The sequence below is a fragment of the Equus caballus genome, chromosome 16 (assembly GCF_041296265.1).
Source record: "Equus caballus isolate H_3958 breed thoroughbred chromosome 16, TB-T2T, whole genome shotgun sequence".
Lineage (NCBI taxonomy): Eukaryota > Metazoa > Chordata > Mammalia > Perissodactyla > Equidae > Equus > Equus caballus.
In genome coordinates, this window is record NC_091699.1 from 95,706,601 (window position 1) to 95,720,551 (window position 13,951).

The 13,951-nt window shown below is 44.5% G+C and overlaps 1 long non-coding RNA gene across 2 annotated transcripts in view; it reads right to left on the reverse strand.

Moving 5' to 3' along the window:
* LOC111768453 (uncharacterized) overlaps positions 1 to 13,747 on the reverse strand; it is a 28,047-nt gene extending 14,300 nt beyond the window's left edge. The window contains exons 1-3 of one of the 2 annotated variants that reach the window (XR_011427413.1): positions 13,531 to 13,747; positions 11,051 to 11,100; positions 4,411 to 4,615 (exon numbers count right to left, since the gene is read on the reverse strand). This is a non-coding gene — a long non-coding RNA (uncharacterized lncRNA). The remainder of the gene's footprint in view (positions 1 to 4,410; positions 4,616 to 11,050; positions 11,101 to 13,530) is intronic. The other variant, XR_002800850.2, reaches the window with a different exon arrangement.
* Between the last annotated feature and the right edge of the window lie 204 nt (positions 13,748 to 13,951).

Here is a 13,951-nt window from a genome sequence, read left to right on the forward strand (position 1 = left end):
GGATACGTAGGAACCAACCAACCATTTGTTTTCAACTCAGTCTATTCCCCTTCTGCGGCAGTAAATGCCCAGATCCCACTCCTTGGCATCGAGGCCATGTGGGAAGGCGGTGGGAAGTTTCAAGTGTCACCCCCAGGGTGTATCTTACCACATTTCTCCCTCTAGGTCCTCTTCAAAGAGTATTTACTTTAGTCCATCTTTAGCACTTCCTTAGAATTTGGCAACTATTGTCCTTGTCTGTTTCTTCAAAACATTCCCAGGATTCAGCAAGATTTTGTGGATAATTGAAAGACTTCTCACCTCCCTCCTCTGGAGTTCACTGTGTATTTAGGTAGAAGGCCTAGGAGGTTTCCTCTGTCTCTTGTGGGTAAATAGTCAATTCCAGATTGTTTTCGTATTCTTCTCCTTTTTTCTCTAGGGGATGACATAGTTTATTTCTTGGAGGAGATTCAGCATACATTGGCATACATTGGCGGGCAGACGCGTCTCCTTCTTTTCCTCACTTTCTCTCAGTCCTGTGCTGGGGTCTACTGCTACTTGCTCATCAGCCTCTAGCCCACTTTGACCCACAATGGTGGGTCATCCCCCTCCACCTTCCCTCTGCCGTGTCTAAGGTCACTTCACATCCTGTTTACCCCACCTGTAAGGTCAGTGCAAATTCCCAACCGGCTCTCTTGTGCTCTTCTTAGGAATACATAAAACTTTGGAAAACTCTTGAAAACTCTTCTGTGCTGGTCCAAGATCGTGAGAGACTTGGGGTGGGGTCTCTGTGGCCGTTTCTAAGAAACATCTCTGATGTAGTTTTCTATTGCTACATGATGACAACTGGTTGGGAACATGCACACCAAAAGGACTTATCTTTGAGGCTTGTGCTCCCTCAGGCTCATAGAAAACTTGTGTCCTCTGTTCCAAGACCCCCACCAAATCCGTCTGCGGTCTGCGTCTACACCATCCAGAGGGCGGCTAGGCTGAGGGCAGGGCACAACATGCCATCTCACTCACCCTCGGTTTCCAAACTCTAGTCACTTCCCCTCGGATAATGCTCTTCCCACTCACTCTTTAAACCTCATCTCCTTTTGTGTGGGAAAATACTCTTATCTCAGCGTGCATTTATCCACAAATTTATCCTTAAGGCTCTATGGCTAGCAGTCTCCAGAGGCTTAGCCTTCTGTTGCTCAAAAACCCTTTGTGATCTCAAAAAGCTTGGCTCTTCCAAGCCTTGGCTTTCTAAATGCCTTGCTCACAGGAGTTTTAACATATCTCATCGGGAACTCAGTTGATTTCCTCTTTCTCGGCTGCGTGTGCCCTCCCCCAGAGGAGGAAAGCCACCTGCTTGATGGGTGGAAATCGTGGCAGAAACCAGAAAGTGCAGGAGGAAAAACGATGGTTATTTTCTCCAAATTATATCCTACAACAAGAGGAATAAGGCAGAGGTTCAGGCACTTGGTAGCTGCTTAAAAAGTATTATTCTCACCCACTCCTCAAATCACTAAATAAGACATCTGTATTATTCCTAAGATCTCTAATGCTTTCCGTAAGAGTCAAATGTCCATCTCTTCTATAGAACATTCTCCCAGAAAACTGGGAATATTTTTTCTTAATAGATGGCCATATATCCTAATCACAATTCCTAAGCTTATAAACAAAGAAATTAAAAGCAACATCAATACAGGAAAAGAAAAATAAATCAACGTATATTCTGAATTCTGCAACTAAAAAAAATCAGAGTAACCTCAAGCCCTACCAAGTCCCAGAGTTAGTGTGACCTACGAGTTAGCTGACTGCTACGAAGGTCCCTGTACACAGATAATACGTCTCTTTTGAGATGTGGTCTGTTTCCTTCTGTCTGCCAACATCATGTATTCATCGGTTTCTACTACTCTTGTCTACAGCATTCTAAACCATGGGGGTGTGCCGTCTCTCTCCTATAGTGCTACTCTCTCCCAGCCATCATCCGGAACAATAGAGACTATATCTGGTTTGTATTAGTCAGGGTGAAAGCTAAGCTGCCATCACAGAGGATTCAAACAATACTGTGGTTCAAAGAAGTTTACTTTTTTCTCATGTGCCAGTCCAGCAGGAAACAAAGGACAAGATAGGTAGGTGACTTTGCTCCATAAGGTCCTTCAGGGACACAGGTTCCTACTATTCCATGGCTCCATAGTCAATGCAATTTTATCCATATCTACCTGGACAAATATCATTCACACCCTCCACATCCTTGTTAAAATTTGCAGGAAGGAAAGAATGGAGCATCAAAGACCTTCTTTTCTAAGGACACAAAGTACGCATCGCATCTATTCCTTTCTATTGGCTAGAATTTAGTCCCATCCCCAATCTTGACTATAAGATGAGAAATACAGTCTCTTGTTGGTAACCAACAGCCCAGCTAAAATTCAGGACATTCTATTATTGAGAGAAATAAGGGGAGAATTGCTATAGTGGGACAAATATTCTGGCACCAGCTGTGGGTGTGAGCAACTGAAGCCCAGAGGTTTTCTCCATGCGCCCGTGAGCTAGGAAAAGTCTTCGAGCAGAGGAACCTCTGGCTCTGTGCTTCTCAACCTTGGCACTTTGACATTTTAGGTAATTCTTTGCTGTGGGGGCTGGGGAGTGGGGCTGTTCTGGGCATTGCAGGGTGTTTAGCAGCATCCCTGGCCTCTAACCACTCCATATTACTAGCACCCGCCACCCCCAGGTGTGATACACAAAAATGTCTCCAGGCATTGCCAAAGATCCCCTGGGAACAAACCAGTCTGACTGAGAACCGCTGTTCTGGCTGCAAGACGCATCTCAGAGAGTGTCTTCTTTTAAGGTGCGTTCCTTTTGTTTTCAAATAAGCTACCCCGGTGTCAGAATTTTCCACAGGAGTCAAGCTAATTGTATTTCCCCATCATTTTCACTCCTTCAACAAATATCTCTTAAGCACACACTAGATACTAAATCACAGACTTCATGAAGCTTGATGGGAAATATGGAGATGAATTAGCAACTGAGTCCTCAGAGCTTCGTAGTCTCATAAGAAAGATAATACGTGAAAAATATTATATGAGCTAAAAGATATATAATACCAATCATACATGACAGAGAGTGAGATGCGTCCCTCACATTGTCAGCTTCTTTAGAACGTGCCTGCTGTCCAGTGAAGCTGAGATGACAGTTTTTCTTTTATTTGCTGTTGGGATGACTGAGTTATCACTGAACCTTGTGTTTCCCCCACATTTTGACCTCCAGATGTCCTTCCATAACCATCCAGAGGCAGACATCACTACCAAGCTCTTCTCTACTAACTTCCCCTAGACAAGGACAAGAAAAGGGGAAATAATGTGGTTGTCCGACAATCTACTTAAGACTAGCACTTCATATTTTAGTCTGGGGTCGTTTGGTTCAAGCAACAGAGTCGCACAGGAAGTACCTTAGGCGAAATGGAGAAACTTGTTAGAGGGTGCAGAGGGACTTCATGGAGCCTGCAGGAAGAAAGTATGTCCAGATTTTACGAGAAACCTTTCCAGTGCTCTCTCTCTAAAGGCTGGTAGAGGACTGCTTTTGCCAGCTTTCATCAAGTTCAGCATGGATAAATCTAGTGTTTATCTTTAGAATGTGGAGACAACATGTATCTAGTGACCTCAGCTTTGGGATTTGAGCTGTAATTATAAGACAACATGAAAATGGCTATAATATGTCTTGTTTTACTTGCTAGTCTGTTTCTTTCACTGTGATATATTGATCTTTAAAATCTGAAATAAAATTGTTTCATTTAGTAGCAGGATAATTTTTGTAACTGGCCATGCAGATGTTAACTACTATATGAAACTTCCATTTTCCATTTTATTTTTTGTCACTTAAAAAATCTAATCAGTATGCTTCCACTAGTTTTACTTATCTTGCCAGACGAGCGAGTGAAGCCGGTAAAGAATTTGTAATAACCAAAGCGTAATTATTAAAGAGCTTCTCTCTTTTAGGTATCCCAGTTTCTGAGTTCTTCTCTTACCCTTGACATTTATACCTTGGAGAATTAGACTCTGGAGATATGGTGGACATGGAAATATCCCTTTCCACTGCACCCCACTCACCCCTAATAAATCATCTCAAGCCCTGTGATTAGGGACTCTGCTCCCAGAGAAACTCCTAAATGGGCAAGGACCACAAAACCCCATCTTCTTGGCCACAGCAGATCGAACTAGGGTTTAATATCTGACCCAATCAGTTTCTCTCTCAAAGAAAGCTCTTGGAGTAGAAGACCAAATAAGGATAACAATCACATGACAAAATTTTTTGTTACGTGATCAGCAAAGAAGACAATGGCCCTCTTCGGGATAGAGCAAAACAAGAGAGTTCTTAGGATACCGGACATATGCCCCTAGAAGTTTGAGTACATATATGAACAGCATGACATAAGACGTTTCTTACCCTGAAGATTGAGCAGATGAGGAGCTTGCTGAATTAGTCCACATCAGTAGACGTGTAAGAAGAAGCCACAGCAGTGTAGCCTTTATCAGCTGGCAAGGACATGTGAGTTTCCCATCAGTCAAGGACATTAGGTTTGAGCCGTTTTACTAGTCTCCAATCCAGAGGGCCATCCTCTAGGTAAGACGATCCCAGGAGCAAGCTGGAGCTGTGAATGATTGGAATAAGTCTGCCAGAAAGCACATGACCCACACGAGACAACTCTATAGTGAGGGCGCTCCCTACTGGCTCTCCAAAGGACTCGTGCTGTGGCCACACAGGCCTCTAAGGAGGCTTGCCACCCCAGGACATGCAAGACCAGGGACTGCTGCAGGGTGAGTTAGGCAAAAATTTGTTGCTTCTTTCTTCTAATCCCATCTCTCCACAACCTGATTTTAGAGGACTCTGAAGCAGAAGGGGGAAGAGAGTATAGTCATAAGGCAGGCAAGGCTTTGAATCAGAATTTCCAGTGAAATTTTTATTTAGGTTGGTCTAAACTTTTAATATTAAAAAGTGATTATTCATTATTGTGATAATATATTCTCATAACAGAATATGACCATACTTACCCATATGATTGCTGACACTAACAGATGTCAGAAGGCCCAAAGAAGTCATTTCCAAAATGTCCTAGCTAGCATTTCCAAAGGAGAGAAGCCTGAGAGCTGAGTTTAGGTGATGCTGACTTCAGTGACTCCTTAGATTGCACGCGATGGATGGAGAGAAGAATGGGAAAACTGCCCGACAGGAGTGTGATATTCTTCAAGAGTGAGGTTGGGTTTTTGGAAAGGTGTAGAGTCTAGGTGATAATTATGAGACAATTGACCCTTTAAAGAGTACGGTTAAAAAGCCATCAGACCATATTAAAGACCTTGTAACCATCATAGTACTGAGTTTGGGGATCCAATGAGACTTGAGAAATTAGAAAGATTAAAAATAGATGTGATGGTCACATACTAAAGAAATGGACTAAATCTGACCAGTATACCTTGATGGTAGTGTGCCCTGGGCTTTCTGGCAGAGTCAATGGTTCTTCGTGTTAGATTTAAAGAATGGCTATTACAAGGCTGAAGGGGATAAAAAGAGTTTACTATTCATTTGTCCAGAGGAAATTTTTTACAGTCTGAAACAGTACATCAGGATTTCTCCAGATATCATCTACCTACCAGTGACTGATGTGGATGGTATTTACATATTTAGATAATCTGATTGTATTCGGAAAGACTTGGGGAGGAAAAAACTGAATCCTTAGAGTGTTAGACTTTCTCCAAGAGGCAGGACAGGGAGTGTTCCCTAAACCTCAGTTCCAATGTTCCTAAGCCTCTGTTAATTATATAGCAGATGTAGTTTCTCATCAGGGGAAATTCTGTCCTTATCTGCTGGCCTCCTCCTAGTAGATTCAGAGACCCGAAGATGCTTTGGAAGTTCAGCTGGGGTTTCAGGCTGTCAGTCAAGGATCACACCTGGATCTGCCTTTCCGGCAGATTTCACTCGTGGGCATTTGGTTAGCACTGAGCTCCCTCCCACCTGTGGGCTGACGTCCAGGGCAGCTGTGGGAGAGAAAGGGCTGACCCACCGCCTCCTGGGGACCCGGGAGCAGCTCTTCTAATCCCTAGACCAGCGTTTCTCTCCTTGGCTGATTATGGGAACCGCCTGGGGAAACTTAAAAATCAGAAATTCTGATTCCAGTAATCTGTTTTCCTTTTAAGAGCTTCCCCTGATGACTTTGCTATTTGGCCAGGGTTGAGACCCTCTGTCTTAATCAAAACATCTCCACTTAAATTCGACTAATTTCAGTAAACTTCGCACATCATACATTGATCCCGGCTCATAAGTCTTACGCGTGTACTATATTTTAAAGAATTAAGTAAACAGAGAAAGAAAACTGGCGTTTGCTAGTCCATGACTAAAGGCTCAGTCCTCCATTTGTGAATAGACTTTGCAGCACTGAAGTGGACTACGTGGTTAAAGTTAATCTGTGTGCATCTGGAGGGTCTTTTCAAGAAAAGACTGTTAACAACACTCTCACTCTCACATATGTACTCATTTGTCCTAAACTGGGTGGGATCATGCTGTAAGGTTAGCTAGCCACGAGGGTCTGATTTAATCATGGTTCCTGGCGGCATCCAGCCAGAGAAGGCACACGCTCTTTAAGGCAGGATTCACCTCAGACCGCTGACTCCTCCATTTCATCACGCGTATGCTGGAGCCCCGAGACTCAGAGATGCGGACTGGATCTTTCAAAGAGGTTCTTAACAGCAATCCACCCACCAGGCTGCTTCAGGGAAGAAGCTCCTCAACCCTGACTCCCAGCCACAAGCTCGGGAAACTCACACAGACTCCACGACAAAAGTCTATTGTCACCCATCTCAGTTCAGAAAATGGTCTATTCATGTTCCCTGGTTTCTGACTGTGGGCTCCCCAAGACCGTGGGGCTGTCCTAATAACTCATGTATCAACAGAACTTATTACAGGTTCCTGCACAAACGAGATGAGCACAATATTTGTTGAATGGAATTTTTCCCTCCTATTGATAAAGGTACTAACATCTTCACAGAGTTGTGACTCTTTTAAATGTTTCTCAAATATTTTAATTTCAAAATCTCTAATTTTGAGTAAACTGTTGTCACTGTAAATGCTGTGCCTGGGCCCTATATTGGCAGGCTATCTCTGTTTCTGATAAGTTTCCTCAGGGGGCAGGCAGGGGGCAAGAACTTGCAGCTTCCAAAGGGAGGCTGAACCCCCCCCACCCCCCCCACCATGCAGACCCTGCACAGAGCAGCCCAAAACTGAAGTTTTGTCCCTGAGCTCCTCACCCATCCTGAGGGTAGAAAAGAATCGAGGTCTAAGAAGTCAGGAAGTTAGAGGAGGAAAGGATTTGTCAACAGTTATCTGGAGGAGGAGGGGCTTCAAGGAGCTCATGGAGAGCCTGGATGGGACGCTTGTTGCTTAGGCATGCGATAGAAGCGTCTGACTGGCGCTTGAGTTGAAGCTCTCCGCAGAGAAGCTGGTGAGCAGGCTTGTGCATTAGCACAGAGGTTCACAATAGCTGTTCTCCAAAAAACGCTCGCTTCTCTGGAGTAAAAGAACCTAATGCTGGTATTGACTTGGGGTCTTATTCATGGGACCCCGCCCAAGGAGATTCCTGCGAGGGAAGTAATCTGACCAGAAGGAGGCTGAGGGAAGATCATAGATTGTAGCTGAAGGAGAGGCACCACCCTGCGGTGGAGCTGTGGGTGGAAAGGCTTGGTCAGGACCAGTTTTGTAACTTGTGGGGCCCAGTGAAAAATGAAAATGCGGGGGTCTCTTGTTCAAATATTATTAAAATTTTCAAAGCAGTTACAACAGAGCGTGAAGCCAAGCATGAGGCCCCTCTGAGCATATGGTCCTGAGCATCCACATGGGGCTCACACCCATGAAGCTGGCCCTGGATCCAGTGGTGGAACCACACAGCTTACAAACCCCCAAAAATTTGCCTCAAGAGAAACAGGCATAAACGTCTGTGATAGCTGGAGAAAATCAAAGTCAGCTTGCAGAAATGTCAATGAAAGGCATCTCTTTATCTCTCTTCCCTCTTCCTCTCCAGGAGTCAGAAGCAGCCTAGTGAGTGGGAAGATGCGTAGGATCCACCTGAAGGTTTGGGACCGCCCCACCAATTCTCCCCGCTGCAGGCTTTGAGTGGGAAGCAGACAAAAACGAAGGGAGAAGTTTAACTTTACATGAAGTTTAGTATTTTAACTATTATACAAGGTGGACATTTTAATTACTGAAATGAAGTAATTTTGGGGAGGAAACAAAAGTAACTTGAAAACGTTTTTTTAAACATCTGAGAAATTATGAGACTTGCCCAAGATTTTATCCAAAATGGCAATGAAAAAGAAGCAGATGTACTGCCATAGATAGGTATGCAGGGTGGTGACGGGAAAGAACAAAGGTACTTTATGAACGTGCCCTAAGACTTCTGCTTGTTCAGTGTAATGTTGCAACTATTATTTATTTACTCAAACTTCTCTGGGTAAACACACACACACAAACATGCATGCCCACACACATGGATTGACATTGGGATATACTTACATGAACCTAAAAGACTATTTGAGGTGAAGAAGTTGAACTCCTGATTTAATTGAGCAATGTCTCATAATTACCTGATTTAATTGAGCAATGTCTCATAATTACGTCAGTTATAAGCCACTGCAAAAACAGAACTGATGAAACAAAAAAGTGGGCATTAAAAACATGTTTTTGTTGCGCCACTTATATGACAGAAACTTTCTAGGAATCTGAACTAGAGAGTGGGGGAAAATAACTCTAGACCAAGGAAGAAGTACAATAAAGGGCTTTTTGGCGAAGTGTTTAAATTTGAAGTTATAGTTAAATGATCTGCAAGGTACAGGCAAGAAATGTGCTTTGACTGCCCTCCAGCGGTTTTAACTTATCACTGCAACATCTCTAACCGCTTTAGAAGTGAACGTTTCCATCACATGCACATCTTAGAAGCTATTGGACAAAGGAAATCTGGAACGATGATCTTCTATTTTGAAATATTTTCTAAATAAATAATTAAATGGACCAAGTAGCTCTGTGTATTGTGTTGAAATATGTCCACGCTACACGGATTTGCAACATTGTTGCTTTTGTCTTCTTTTGAAGTTTGTCTGTAACTTCTTCCCGAGCTCTGTTAGCTGGTCAGGGTTTGGGCAGGGCGAGGGTTTGGAGAAAATTTTATCTTCCAAACTAAGCGTTGAAAACGATCTTATTCCAAACAAACATTGAGAGAGCCCCGCTCGAGCGTCCGAGTGGGGCTTGCCTCCGCCGCCTGCGCCTTCCGCTCTCGCCGCGCGGGCCCTCCCAGCGCGCTGGGTCTGTGCGCACCTGGCAGCTGGGTGCACCGGGTTGCTGCCTTGGCTTCTCCTGGGCTCGGTCTGATGCTGCCAGCCCCTGAGTTCATCTGTGCCCTCCCCCGCCGCCCTGCCTGAGGACGTTGCTTGCAGCTTCTGCTTCTCGGCCCTTTATTCCCGACCAGGGCGGGGCTGTTCACGTCTGCCGGTTCTCAGTAGCCTGCTCCTTCACACCCCACAAGGAAGCACAAAGAAACGTCTAGATGCCCTCACATCACAAGGGAGAGCGTGTTGATGCAAGGGATGTGTCTTGGGCCCTCTTTCGTCTGAAACCTCCTACTAACCGAATTTTAGCTGCATCAGAATCTTCTGGAAGGCTTGTTAAAACACGGATATCTGGGTCCACCCCCAGAGTTTCTGATTTAGTAGTTCTGGGGTGGGTTCCAAAGACTTACATTTCTATCAGGTTCCTAGATAATGCTGATGCTGTTGGTCCAGGACCACCCTTTGCAAACCACAAGCCTAAACCAGCACTTCTCCCAATTGTTCACATCAAGGTGTACATACAAACCAATAAGATTCTTACTTCACACAGGGTCACCCTAAGGCGCAGGCGAATGCTCTGGGTATATGCTGTCTTGATTATTCTTCTCCTCCCCCTGCCAGAACCACAGGGCATCTTTCTTAGCTCTTCCCCGTGAGAATCTAGTGGGATTCCAGGAGATAAAAACCGGGAAAGAATTGCCCTCTCTGAGCCTGTGGCTCCCAGGACTCTCTCACTCTGCACTAGTCTACATTCGGCCTCCAGCAATTTGTTAAAATTACCACTTTGGGGTTCCTACCAGCCATCGCTCTAGTGACTTCTGCCCCAGGTGAACTACTCAGCTGTGACCATCTGGATTCTCCTGTGTATCATTTTGCTATGGCTGCTGTAACAGGTCGCCACAAACTTCACGTCTTAGAACAATTCATATTCATTTTCTTATGGTTCTGGGAGTCAGGAGTTTGCATGGGTTTCACTGGGCTCCAGTCAAAGAGCCAGCAGGACTCATTGTCAGAATGTCATTCTGCACGCTCTCCAGGAGAATCTTTTTCCTTGCTTGCACCTTCCAGAGCCCGCCTGCTTTCCTCCTTGGCTGACCCGTGCCTCCATCTTCTGCACCATCACCACAGGGCTAAGGCCCCTCCCCTGCCACCTTCAGGACTCTCTTCTATCTCCCTCTTCCACCTTTAAGGTCCCTTGTGATTACATTGGGCCCAACCAATAATCCAGGATAATCTCCCTATTTCAATGTCAGTAGATTAGCAACCATGACTCCATCTGTTACCTTAGTATCCCTTTGCTGTGTAAAGTAACATATTCACAGGTTCAGGGATCAGGACGTGCACTTCTCTGGGCGGCCGTCATTTGGCCAACCACCGCCTGTCTGTCCAGATTTCAGGGGCGGTTTGCCCTACAACCTCAGTTCTCTGATGGATCCAAGAATGGTTGCCAATTTTCCATTTATTCAGCTTTCTGTTATTTTAAGGACAGGAGTGATGAATTCTAAGCTCTTTACATGTCGGGGTAACACCAGAGGTAGTGGGTACTTGATCGCACTAGATCTGGAGCCTTAAATAGAGTAACTGAATCACTTTCATCTTCTGTCTCCAGCGTTAGACACACAAGTTTTAAGGGACAGGATGTGGAAGGAAGTTCATCTCTCCATTATAAACACTTTGCTTTAAATTTGAAGAATTCAGAGAAAAAGTAAAACGTTTACCTTTCTCGGAGAGTGTTCATGTAGTCTTTCGAAAGTAAGCAAGACGACAACTGCAGCAGACACAGAGAAGGCTATCACTGAGTTATAATCGGAAAGCCATGCCTTCTATAATGTTGGACATATTGTGCACTTCAGCCAAGGTGTATATCCTATTCCAATTAATTAGGGCACTCTGGAAAGTCAAAAAATCTACAGCATATTATTCTAGGGGAGTTAAAATGTGTGTGTATATCACATAAACTACTTTCTTGCCATAGTTTAAGAGTATGTATAAATACAACTCTAAAAGCCAAGGGTTTAATATTAATCTTTTAGGAAAAAATTCCTGAAAATTACAAACTGCAATGTCTAGACATTGTTGCTGAAATGTACGTGATTGAAGAAGATAGTTGCAAAATGACACAGGAGTGTGCTGGAGGATTTAATGTGCTCTCAATCCAATATGAAATACATTGTTGCGCTATTATGTATACATTATTAATCACTAGGGTCCATAATTTCATGATACTTATGTTAACTCTTTTTGGAATCTTTTAGATAAATGTTAATGTGCATTTTTCATCTCTCTCTGGCAAAAAGTCTCAAAATAAACTCTCCCCTCTCTTGCCTTTCTACAGTATAACTACATAGTTGGCTGGGGACATAGGGAATATGATAGGTTGTAAGGCATCTGATTCTTTACCAGAGTGTATTTCCCATCCTGTTACATCAGAGGGTGCAAACTGGCAGCCTCAGATAAAGTTTGGTCTGCAGACACCTTTTCTTTGGGCCGTATCTTTTTTTTAAAAAAAAAAAAAAATCAATTTCCAGCAGTTAAAAATTAGAAGAGTTAAATTTTAAAATGTGGGGTTTTCGACTTTTTTATTGGAAGCGTATTTCCATCAGTCGACAGAAGACTGAACTGAGGAGAAATTCCCTGCTTGGGGAGGAGCCAGGGAGGCACCGGACAGCGCGCCTCATCAGCTGGCGGAGTTCCCGCCCCTCTCTGTTGCATTACACGCAGCCTGTGCTTTACTGTCCTGGGAGGCAGATGAGCGTGCACCCTCTGACACTGTCCTCTGCCGCTTCCGTCATTGGCTCAGATGGTGAACATCCAGCAATCTCATTATAGTGGCCATGAGGACGCAACTACCCAGGAGTGCCTATGCACACACGTTCCAGTGTCCGTAAACAGCAGAGTTTGCTAATCAGTGTCTATAATAATTGGTATGCTCTAAAATATGTAAGCCACAGTTGAAAGGAAGTCCCATAGGCAGATAATATCTGGCTCATTTTTTGTAGCATGATTAATTATACCACAAAAAGCGTTTTTAAAATCCATTCGGCATTCTTTGAGCTCCTGAAACATAAAGAACACTCAGACCCAAATGGATTTAAAGCTAACAGCCAAGAGTGAGGGTTGGAATGTAGAGACCTTTAAGAAACCAGGAGTGAGAGAGGCAGCCTTAAAAGGTGGGCAGAGTGCTGAGCACGCTGGGCTCTTCCCCTCACTCTTCTCAAAGCATCTCTGCTTCTGAGTGCCTTTCTTACAATGCCTCTTCTTCACTCACCTTCTTTCGATTAGTTTCCCCTCCTAATTTTAACCCTCACACTGCTACACTGTGGCCACTCCAGCCTACGACCTCTATCAGCCACCCTTGGTTGGTTCACTGAGAAAGGTCTCTGAATGGTCTAGTCTTTCTTTTGAAACCAGGCCCAGAAGTCATAAGACAACGTGCAGCTTCTGGGTTGGTGGCTTTTAGCTAGGAGCGAGCCTTGCCCAGTTAGTCACAGCCAATGATGTATTAACAACGTCGTGATCATCATCGCTGTCATCTCTTCTCATCACGATCCATACCATTGCTAGCATTTCATAGATGCTTACTGTGTGCCGGACAATGTCCTAAACACTCTAGACATGATTCATTTAATCCCAGTAGCAACTTACGAGGCAGGCACTATTTTGACCGTCTTTTATGAATGAGGCCAGTGAGCATGGTTGTGCACGCTCAGCAGGGACTTGAAGGCAAGGGCAGCTTCCCTTCCAACTAGCTGAGGGTGGGACAAGCAATAATAGATGTGTCTAGAACAAACTATTTTCCCTTTGGTCTTGCAAAATAGGAGGTTCACAGAGAATGACAGGATAATCCCTTCATTGAGAAATTACTAAAACTGGCTTGCGATTTGCTTCGTTTGCACAGTCGTGCATCTCTCTAAATGTTTTACAGGCTAGTACAGTCAGCATTTGGGACAGGGCAAATCCGGAGCCAGATTTTAAAATACAGAGCTCTTCCGCTCCCGTCCCCCTTTCTGAGCTCCTGGATCCCATGGAGCTCCTTTCTTTCTAGTCTCTTCGGCTTTTCTCACTCTCTGCTGTTGCCGTCTCCTCACAGTGGACCCTTTCGTTCCCTCCTCTGAAGACTTAATCTCACCCTCAAATTTAGACCACACTGAGAACATGGGACTTGACAAGGTTGGGCAGGGGCCAGATGGGGGCATACCTGAGAATGAAAGCTTGCTGCTCCGTCTGAAACACCTGGATAGTCACAGGTTTTCTGCAGACTTGGTGTCTAAAGGTCAGTCGCAGGCCCTGTGATGAATTCCAGGAACAAAGGTGGGACCTCAGTTGAGGACCAGCAGACACATACAAGCCAAAGGGTAGCTTGATGGTGGATGCAGACACATCTAGTGCTCCAAGAGGAGGAACTAAGCAGAGGGAGTGAGTCGGAAGCCAGAGGGAGCTTTGGGGAGAGTGAACATGGCACAACAAACTTTGCCCAGAGGATGTTGTGTCAGCGTTCTTGTAACCACACTCCCTTGGGAGGAGGGGAGGGGAAGGGTTGTAGCTCTATTTGTACACAACACAGACAGACTTCTTGAAGATAGCTACATGCTCACTGGACCACCGAAAACCACATGCTC